The sequence below is a fragment of the Aptenodytes forsteri genome, unplaced genomic scaffold (genome assembly GCF_000699145.1).
Source record: "Aptenodytes forsteri isolate BGI_AS27 unplaced genomic scaffold, ASM69914v1 Scaffold41, whole genome shotgun sequence".
NCBI lineage: Eukaryota > Metazoa > Chordata > Aves > Sphenisciformes > Spheniscidae > Aptenodytes > Aptenodytes forsteri.
Window position 1 is genome coordinate 30,910 of NW_008796211.1, and position 11,850 is coordinate 42,759.

An 11,850-nucleotide genomic window follows, 5' to 3' on the forward strand; every position below is an offset into this window, starting at 1 on the left:
TGGGTTGACGGTTGGACTCGATGATCTTAGAGGTCTTTTCCAACCTTAATGATTCTATGATTCTATGAATCAAAATATTATAAGAAATGTGCATAGTTTAAGGTGATATTTTTACAGGAGAGAGAAATACTCCCCCTGGAAAACAAAAAGGAGATTTGCGGAAATATTATAAGAAATGTGCATAGTTTAAGGTGATATTTTTACAGGAGAGAGAAATACTCCCCCTGGAAAACAAAAAGGAGATTTGCGGGACTTCCCTCATATTAAATGGTGCAGTACAATTGTAAAAACTGCTTTTCTTTAAGCTATATATATATATATGTAGACAAATATTTTGTATATTGCTGTATTTGTAAATATTTAAATATAAGGCCATCATCAAGTAACAGAGCCTTGTCCTCTTCAGGCCCCTCAGTACAGAGGTTAACCATAAGCACACAGCCCAACCACTCTCATCGCTACCACAGAGTCAAAGCATATTTCAACAAGTTTTCAGAAGAGTGTCACTTGCCCATAGGCAGAGCAGGCCAGTTCACTACTTCTCCTTGAGACTGCCAGTAGATGGACTAACCACCTTCCTCAAAAAAATGTTGCAGATCAAGAGAACATCTGTTAGTAGAAGTAGGTTCTGACGCAAGCTCCAGCTTTGAGCTCTGAGAACTAAGATACTAAATTATTTTTACATCCTCAGTGATGTCAAAATTAAAATTACATCATTTCACCTCCTGTCAACACTGGCATGTCTGCTTAATGTATCTCAGAATGGGTTTTAGAAACGCCAGCTTACTGTTCTTTAATCAAGGTAAGTCAGAAGTAATTCTATTGGCAGGCATCCTTGTTGTAAAAGATACTGTTAAAAGCTGTTGGCCATAGACTGTCACAAGTTAATTTATAGTCTGACAACATATAAACAAGAAAAATGAGAGCAATACTTGCTTAACAGCTGAACAATCTACTGCTATTAGAGACAGAAAGTTAATAATACAGAGAGCTATTGCTTATGACTAACTACAAGTTTCTGAAAATGTCAGTCCAGAAAGTGTACCATGAGAGTACTCAAAATAATAGTAAATAGAGGTGTAATTTCATTGGTCCAATAATTTATAGATAAATGCAATTTGAGCTTTAGGAAAGATTTTTTTTTCATAAAAAGTACAAAAAAATTTCTTTTCTTTCCACCTTCATTTCCCTTTGTTTTAACTGCTGTGTTTCTTTTGAAATGCAATCTTCTCACAGAAATACTGACTGATCAACAGCAAGTGACAATGCACCTGTGAGCAACTGAGGTTTTCAGACTTCCCATTCAAATTAGTTGCAGCTCTCTTTTCCCTTATTCCCTGAACCATTATGCAGTAATATCGGTTTAGATTTAGACGTGAACTGAGGTTTAAGCAAATGGCACTTCAGCTGGCACGTCACTCCTTAGATATCCCACTTCTAGGTTATGTCTACACTGCAGTCCCTGTATGACAACCAACAGCCTTAAAGCCTCCTCTCTACACTGTTATCTCCCCTATGCATTACAACACCAGGGGTCTATCTGCCTCCCGGGACCCAGACACAGCACGAGCAGTATTTCAACCACCACTATCATGAAGATCCTGGTCAGTCAGGCTCCTGCCTAGCAGCCCAAGTTTAGTCTCCCAGGCACTCATCTTCTTCCCTGTGTCATTAGCACCAACACGGTGCATGACTGCCAAGTTCCCCCTCCATACCTAAGCAACCTAGACATCTCATTAAGTCTGCTACCTTTGTAGCAGCCAAGTTTCCAGGCAGTCCCGGTCCTCTCAGCTACCTGCCTAACAGAGTTTCCAACCCTGACCACCTGCTTCCTCTGTTCTTGAGCAGTCCTGATGCAGAACCACTCTCAGTGCATGAGCATACTGGCATTGGTTGGAGGGTGTGTAACAGCTAAAGGGTTAAATCATTTCTTCTCCTCAGGCCAAGCTCCTTCCGTAAGGCTTACAGTATAAGAGTTTTCACAATGAGGGTGGACACTACAACATCCTTTCCAACTTCACCCGTGAGCTTCTCCGTTTCTTCATGCTGTTTTAAATCCCGTTACTTTCACGTCAGGTGAACAATCGCATTCTGCTTTGGCAGGTCATTATTCACATCACATACTGTGGAATAAACTCAGCAGCCAGCAAGATTTTGAGTAACAAGAAAACCACACACATTTTCAAGGCTTACAACAGTTTAGCCTCTCCTTTTTTCCTACTCTATCTTTATTAGGACAACTAAAAATAGAAGAAGAAAAAACAAAGGAGAGGGGAAAAAAACCCAAAACAAAACCAAAAAACCCAAAGACCTCAGGACAAACAGTCCACACTAGCACAATACTCTTCATATGTACGTCAACACACACTCGCACTGCAAACTACTCCACTTGCTTCAGCTACTGCTTTTGTAACCCCTTGTGCCTCAGCAAGATCCATCCCCCTTGTCAGGCTCAAAGGGGTCACCCTGCCAAGTCCAAGTGCGTTTCCCTCACACACTCCTGAAAAGCTCATGTTTGCTCACCCAACAAACTCCCCAGGTAATCACCCAGAGCACATGGCTTCCATGACTAAAAAAAAACCAAAACCAACCAAAACCACTTATCACACTAAGCAAATGCTCCTGAAGTTTTCTTTCCTATGCATGGTCACCTCTTTTCATGGAAATTATAGAAACTTAGATATCCTTTGTCAAATGGAAGTGGCCAGAGGGTTCACATCTTATCAAAGGAGGCATACAAACACGCATAGAGAGCACAACAACATTGGCCTCAGTTAGGTTGCAAGCCAAAACAAAAAACCCCCCTGTGTAATGTGAAAAACCCAAGAAGCTGAGCAAAATTTTGGAGGTTAGCCTTAAGACCAGCTTCCTCCTGGTACAATACTTCACCACCAAGTACTAAAGCAGCTACTTCTAAGCTAGAATGTCCAAATGTTTGGAGTTTAATCTGTTTTTCTTTATGATCTCTTATTCAGATTTGCCAATGCTCATCTTGGACATAGTATCTAAGTGGGTATCACTAATTTGCATAAAAGCGTGGGGGTGTTTTAGATTAAAATACATACACGGGAACAAGCTGTAGCCTATACACAAGTATACAAGCAGGGAAGTGAAACAGACGGGTGACAAAATTCAACATGCTCTACAGGAATGCCTGTATTGATGTAAGGCACCTCTTTCTGTCAGTAATAGTTGCTTTCATGCTGTGTATGTGGTACCATTTTACCACGTATAAAGTAGGACAGCTTGTGTACACAAACAAGCCCTTTCTAATTCATTGTACATCAACCTCTTGATTTGGTAGTTTGAATGTAACTTGGTCTTTTAACTATCCATAGAAAAAAAACTTCCCAGGTAGGTTAAACACCTCCTTCAAAAGTCAACAGCATTTATGGACTCTTAACAGGATTTTCAGTTAGCCCAATATATCACAAATTTTAGCCTACTGTAAAGAATATATTTCTCTAAGAAAGGTTCACAATATCTATCATGGTTTTGGAAGCAACTAATTCCCTGTTGATAACATTGATCTTATTAAAATGAGTTCTACACCACAGCATTTCTCTCCAACACTGAGGGACAAAAAACACATTCTCAAAATTATTTTTATTTAAACAAAGATACATGTAAGTCTTTTATTCAGTACTTTCCTCAGTCAGGGTGACAGTCAGTGTGTATTGCTCCGAACTTAGACAGCTAGAAACTAAATATCAATGGAAAAATTTACCAATGTGAAAAAAATGAAACAGTAAGAGGACTAACCTTCCATTTGCACAACACAGTTAAACAAACACTGTAGATCCTTCTACAGTGAGAAAATTGATCATAGTGGCTCAATTTAGCTAAACTAATTTAAAAAAAAAAATCATAAATACAAATATATTCAACATGCTTGTGCATAACTAAAGAATCATAAAGGAGAAGACTGGCAGAAAATAATCTGACAAGTATGCAAATCGTATACGTCACAGGTATATTAGAATGACTGTATTTTGAGGGGTCTTTTTTGCCCCCTTGCACATTTTCAACCACATACTGCCCTGATGCTGGAGAAACCAAGAAGACAACTTCAAACCCTGCTGATAAAAAATAAAAAAAATAATTTTATAAAAAAATCCTTTGCTAAACTATATAAAAAATAAGCATAAATGGGGCAGAAAAATTAAGGGCATTTTTGGCTTTTACTACACATGTAAATAGAGTATTGCACCTGCAAGTAAGTTTAGGGCAAATACAGTGATTCCAGGGCTCCTAGATATTCCTATACACAAAAAAGCTCCTTCAAACACAAGTTTTAGCAACCAAGCAATGCCAGTTACAATGAGATAGTTCAAAATGCAAGTAATTATAACACTGCTCACTGTAATTATAAACCAAATGTGTCTTGGTGTCTATGATAAGAAATAAGGAGCTTTACAGACTTCATTTTAGAGAAAGAAGTCAAGACAAAATAAATAATGCAAAGTAGCTCTTACTCACTATGCAAGTGCTGTATTCTCGTGAAGCCTCTAAAATAGATTCCATATAATAAACCTTCCGTTACCTATTTTATATGGACTTTTGTGAGATTTAATTAATGTTGCAAAGTGCTTTGAGATTAATGAAAAAAAATTCTGTCAGGGTAAAATATTATTGTCAAACACTCATTTCAGCTTGTGAAACGCGTTTTTGTACATACAAATGAGACTTCATAAGGAATCATTTATATGAAGGAGCAACTTTTGAAATATTCTTCATAAGGTGAAAATAAATTTATCTAGGTACATTTCCAAAATTGTAATTTTGTCACTATGCACATCCAGCTACAGCTATGCTCAACCTGCTTCCATGAGTAACAATCAACCTATAAATATATGCCCAACTTTTCGTATTACCTGTGTTTTTCACAAAGATTTGACACTACAGTACTTACAAGTGACTACCCTGTCTCATAAGCAGGAATGCCACAGAGAAGTTCCTATAGCACTTTTGTAGTCATGATGACTTAAGAATATGAATTACATAGGTACTGTGTTACTTCTCCCTACAATCCTAATAGTAAACCAAATGATACAACCGGAGCTAACCGGCCAAATTTGGACGCACAGGCCCTCTTTCAGGTTTCAAACAGACAGAAAAATCATAGTATTTCAATTCAGGTTGAGAACAGTAAGTCTAACTACATATATTAATTGTTAATATGTTAACATGTTAACTGTAATAGGTTAATAATGTTAATTACACAGTTTTAAAGAAAAGGTAAGTTGCATTTCTGGAGCAGTGGTTGACAAAAAGACAAAAGAGAAAGCTCACAGTGGAGTGTCAGGAAGACTTTTGGACATGAAGATATTACAGTACAAAAAGAAATCTCCAATGATTTTATCCTCTTGCTTATAACATATCATGATAAATTGAAATCTGCTCATAAAATTGCAAAATATTGTTAACATCTACCACAGTAACATCTTATCTTGAATATCATCAAGGATGATCCTGGGAACTAAAATTTATAAATGCACTAGACATTAGAAATCTGGGACTTGGGAAATTTTGTCTCATGTAATAATCTTCTCATGCCCTAATCCCAAATAATATATATGTATTCAGCACTGAAGCTGTAGTTGGACAAGCTCTTTTGCCAACGTAAACTGATGTTGCTGCCAAGAAAAGCACTAAATCTATGCCTCCGTTTCCACCTTTTTATTGTTACAACTGCTCCACACCTTTCTGTGGGCCAGCATAACCTTTTGTGCAACTACATAGTGAACTGGATCTGTGAACTGATCCACTCAAAAAAAAAAAAAACCGCGGGGGGGGGGGGGAAGTGTCCTTTGAACTATGCCTTATGGAAATTAATTTCAGTCTGTACTTACCTTCGAAAATAACTCCATCAATTTCACACCTTAAGGAAGGCTTGCGCATTTGGAAGGTTGGCTAGTTTTAACAACTATATCCATAATAAAATAATAAGATACTACTTCTCACAACCACCTTCTCCTTCTCCTAACAACCTTCTCCCACAAGCACCCTTACACTATTCATGCCTACAACAGCGCCATAACAATTTGCATATGACAATTCCTCTTACTCCTCTATTTCATTTTCCAGTGACTCATGTGCGCTCTTTGGAAGCAAGGAAAGTATCTTCTTAAAGTAAGAATTCTTTTATACTAACATTCTCTGTATTCTTTCATTTCTAGGTTTTCAGCCTTTCATTGTGTTAAATACAGATGCTTCACATACTAACACTACTTTTTTCGGTTAATGATCCCCATGTTATTTTCAATACAGTTCTTTATTTTATATTTGTAACATTTTTACACTTCAGAATACTCACTGTGCTAAAAAAAAAACCTGTCATATTTAAGGCAAGCTAAATTATTGTTATGAAAGACATACTTTTACAATTGTGAAATTAGACTAAGACACTGAAAAATTACCGTTTGTTAGAAATATTTCTGTTCACCCATAGTTTTGCTAAAAATATGTAACTAATATTCATTATATAATGCCTCTTACAGCTTATATTCAGCCTTTCCCTTTCATTAATTAGCATTTAACAACTGCTTAATCTTGTGGTTAATACCTGACCTCATGACCGGAGGGAGGTTACCTCCTAATTTTAACTGCTCCACAAAATAATTCATCTTGCCAACAAGAATACAGGATAATTTCTGCAGAAAAACAATATTGTCATGTCTTACACAATAGCTGCTTTGTCTCCCGGAACCTCTGTCCGTGACACTATGAAAAATTTAGAGTTTATGCTATTAAAAAGTTTTCATGAAGTACATACATCTGAACTTAACCACATATAATTTCAACATTTAAAAACAGCTGTTTCCTTCGCTCATAAAACAGGATTGAAAAAGTCAGTATGACTTCTTTCTTGGTTCTATCATTACAACTCAGTGATTGTCATGATCAGCTTGGAAACCGATAGCCCTGTATGGCCCTGTGTATTTTGCTAAAATGTCCACTAAGCTTTCTATGCTTCTTTCTTTCATCAACGTCACAGAAGATAGATACGAAGCATTATCTTCTTTAGTTTCCTGGGTTTTTTCTTATTTATACTTTTGCCTTACAGTTCAAGAAGAGGAGTGTTCTTTGTGGGGAAAAGTGAGTAGCAGTAAGAAAGCAATACCTGAAAGAATTCATCACCAAGTCATATCACAAGCAGCAAATGTAATATATTCTTGAAGATGAAGAAGATAACCTGGTAAATCTAAGCAATTTTAGTAACAAGTTTTTTAAAGGAAGAAAGAATTGTAGATATAAAAAGCTGTATGTGAATTAAAAGGCTAGATTCAAACATTCATAGATTTAAAGGCCAGAAGGTACCATTATAATCATCTGTTCTGACCCTCTGCATAACACAGGCCAGGGAATTTCACCCAGTAATTCCTTTTGTAAGCCCCACAATTTGTGTGTGAGTTAGTCTTTTTACAAAGGCACCCAGTGGAGTACTTACCATCTCCTATAATAATCTGCCCTGCTACGTGATTATCCTCATTATAATTGCTGTACATCATATTTCTAATAATTGGGAAGATATTATCTTCCATTTCTTTGCCAAAATTCCAATCGATGGGAATTCAGTCCATTTCTCTAAACGCTTCCTGCATGGTTTTCTCAAACGCCTGGACTGGCATACTTCATTTCCTAGTTTATACTTTGAAGGAGAACAGATATAAGCGTTCATGCAAATTTCTTCACCAGCTGTAAAACAGGCAACTCCTTCTCCTGAAGATCTACCACTTTCTATCAGATCTTCCTACAGATCTCTATTTCCATCTACATAGAAAATATCTGCAAACCATCAGTTCAAGGAGTAAACTACTATTGCTAATGAAAGCCTGTAACTGTATCACTGTAGGAGTCAATCTAGAAGATTTCTGGATTATCTGGAAGTCAAGATACTGAATCTACTGCTTTTGTCCCTTCTAACATTAATCTGTGTGGAAATATGCAACATAGTCCTAAAAAGGCAACAATGACACATCAGCCTATCAGAAACTTACCAGAATGAAGTCAATCAACAAAACACTGTAGTACCAGGATTCAATATACACAGGAAAGACAGTGAGTAAACTCTGACGCTGGTGGGGTGTCACAGTTTAACCCCTCCCAGCAACTAAGCCCCACCCAGCCGCTCGCTCACTCCCCCCCCGGGTGGGATGGGGGAGAGAATTGGAAGGGTAAAAGTGAGAAAACTCGTGGGTTGAGATAAAGGGAGCTTAATAGGGAAAGCAAAAGCTGCACACGCAAGTAAAGCAAAACAAGAATTCATTCACTGCTTCCCATCGGCAGGCAGGTGTTTGGCCATCTCCAGGAAAGCAGGGCTCCATCACGCGTAACGGTGACTTGGGAAGACAAATGCCATCACTCCGAACGTCCCCCCCCCTCCTTCTTCGTCCCCCAGCTTTATGTGCTGAGCATGACGCCATATGGTGTGGAATATCCCTTGGGTCAGCTGGGGTCAGCTGTCCTGGATGTGTCCCCTCCCAACTTCTTGTGCACCCCCAGCCTGCTCGCTGGTGGGGTGGGATGAGGAGCAGAAAAGGCCTTGACTCTGTGTCAGCACTGCTCAGCAATAACCAAAACAGCCCTGTGTTATCAACAGTTTTCAGCAGAAATCCAAAACATAGCCCCATGCTAGTTACTATGATGAAAATTAACTCTATCCCAGCCAAAACCGGCACACCTAGTTAATGACAATAGTCAGCACTGCTGCCCCTCCTCTGTTGTACTGTGCTTGCTACACAATGAAAATACCAATTGAATACCAATGAAATTCAAGGTCTAGGTTTTAACCATCAAAGCCATTCATAGGATTAGTCTAAGCTATGAGAGACCATCTCTTTTAGTCCATGGCTATGACCTCCCATAAGAAATGCATTCCTCTGGAACAATGAAACTACTGGGCACTTTAGGACCCCTGAGCAGAGCCTGTCAGCCCAAAGCTATTCAGTTCACTTCTGCTGTAAGAGAAAAACAGTTTTCAGCACAAATCCAAAACACAGCCCCATACCAGCTACTATGAATAAAATTAAGTCTACCCCAGCCAAAACCAGGACATGGGGTTATATTCTCTACTACACACTGTTTACTATCTTTGTAATTAACAGCGTTATTGTGTAACACAAAATCTGTATGGATGGCAGGTCCAAGCCCAGTAGCAGCAATGTAGTACTGTGGCACCACTCTCCCCACCAGGAGGGCAACACCAGCTGTGGTATGCCGAAAAAATGTATAATAGCATTAGGACAAGAACTGCAATTCCACCGAGTGACCAAAATTATCTCTGAATAGACTGAACAAAAATTACCTTGTGATGTTAAGTAGAGAAGAAATTTTTAAACCATATCGCTGATTGCTTTGTGAATCAGCTGGCTGGGAGACCACAAGAAGAAAATGAACCGTTTACTGGGTCTTGAATAACGTGAAAGATCTTCATCTGGTACAAAAATCTCACCACTGAAGTGCCACTGTGTAACATGGATCTTTATACCTATATTCAGCATCTCTTCAACAGCAACAAACACCGTAAAATCCACTACAGGAAGAGAAGAGCGACATTAAAATAAGAACACTTGTTAAAAAGATGATAAAGCAGACTACCATACAGGAAGCAGAGCACCATTGCGCTATTAATTCCAATTAGGAAAGGCTTGAGAAAGGGGGAAAAAAAGAGGCCTGGCTGCCTAAACGGCAAGGGAAGTTAACAGAAATGGGAAAGCATCCTCCAATAGACTTAAGAATTAGCAAATGAAGAAAGAACTGTAAACTCTGACACATAAAATTAAACATATAACTAGATGGAGGAAAAAAAATCTGAAAAACTAGCTAAAGGAATCACAACTAAATCTACAAACGGGGGCAAAAGGTGTCCTAGAGTTCTATTACCTATTAATGGTCAAGGAATAAAGAGGCACTCAGAAATGACAAGGCCATTTGCAGGCATGCTTAAATGGGCTCTTTTCATGGCTATTCATTGTGGAAGAAGCCTAGTTAGGTTGCATGTCACAGTGGTTTTTTGTGAGGGGGACAGAACAGGATCTGTATGAACAGGCTATGGTGTATCTATGGACAAAATAAGCACTAATAACCAGGGCCAAGTGACACTCACATAAAGCCTCTAAGAGAAAGCTATGATGAATAGCTGAAGTATTAATTATTAGGCTAAGCTCCCACTTAAAATTTCCTTGCATGGCAAATATGATACCCATTTATTACGACAGTTTCCAAGGAGAACTACAGGTTTGTGAAACTGTAATCTGTACAGGACATTTTAGCACAGATTATAACAATGCTAGAACAAGCAGATATACGAATAAACATAACGCCAAGGTGGGCGTGTTGATTTTGCTTCCATAATGAGAAAGCCAGCATTACAAACCTCCTGAAGTTCTGATGAAGACATCAATATACATGTATATGAGGATTATCTGACTCAGAATTACAACTGGCTTGTCCCGGTACAGTAACACTAAGAAAAAAGCATTTTGGGTCAAAAAAGTTGGTGAGAATTCCCCGTTTTTAAAAGCCGTTCAATTAGAATTATGCAGCTAAATTCTACTCTGAATCTGTAACTATTCAAGAGTTACATTATTCCATGAAACTCAGAGAATGTCCCAGAAAATTGCACCTGAACTAATTCAGATTGCTCTCCAGCTTCAGGAAGCGCTGAACTCAGAAGTATAAAAAGTTATTGCTGCATTTTCCTGGCAGTTTACTTTACGCATTAAAACTCAGGTGTAGGAAAACATTCCAGTCCAAATCTCCTGGTTATTCCCATAACTGTTCCTTAAGTGTCTGTAAGTTCACCTACTGCAAATTCATTTCTATTATATTTTTTTGCAATTTATAAAAGAAATTCTTCATGAAAGTTAACCTTTGCACTTAATTCTACTTTATGTGAACATTTTCATTTGATACACTTTAAATATTCAAAAAAGTTTCATGTTGCTTTTGTCTTCTGCTTCAATAGACTCTGCCTCTCAAAACAATCTGTAATAATTCCTTACTGTTCCAAATTGCTCTATTTTCCAGATTTTCTAAATAAAAGCTAGTGCAAGTACATCTCACCACTCAAATCCGTAGTTCTTTCAACCTGCCTTAATGTGTTATGTTGGTGAGCAGAAAAATCTTCCCTTAGATACTCCATAACTAGCAAGAAAGGCTACTTTAAAATTGTTTCCTTGCAACAGAGATGGTAGCATCAAACTCCACTTTTACTGAAATAAAAATAAAATGCAGAGCTTTTATTTAAAACACTGCATGTAAGAAAACAGATGGATACCATAATTTTAGCAATAATTTCATGGGGTTTCTTTTCCAAACGTGACAGGTGGTGCATTTTGGGTTTTTTCCTCCATATTGTCAAAGTTTCTTTGAAATGTAACTTGGTAAGAAAACTACGCCACAACATACTCATGAAAGTTGGCACTACCACATAAATCTCCGCCATTTGTCTAGCCCATACTCGCCGGACTCTCAGTTTTTAGAACTATGGCCATCAGGTAAACCGACGCCCAGCGACCTCTATTTCAGAGACGACGCACGGATTTCGACTCGGGCCTCCGCGCTTTGCCGCCCCACAAAGAAGCGAAGATTGAGGATCTCTGCGCTACAAGCTGACCGGTACCGTTCGCAAGGTTAGCCTGAGGTAACGCAGGGCGCTTATTCGCTTTCCACCCCGACTGCCGTAATTGCCTTCGCTTCCTTTCCTCACGCCTGGACTTCTCCACCGCCTCCACAGAGCACGTTGCCATTTCCCCGGCCGCCCCGGAGGGAAGCGCTCCGCCCGCCCCGCGGGCGCGGGGACGCCGGCCGGCAGACAAAATGGCGGGCGGGGGTGGAGACCGGCGG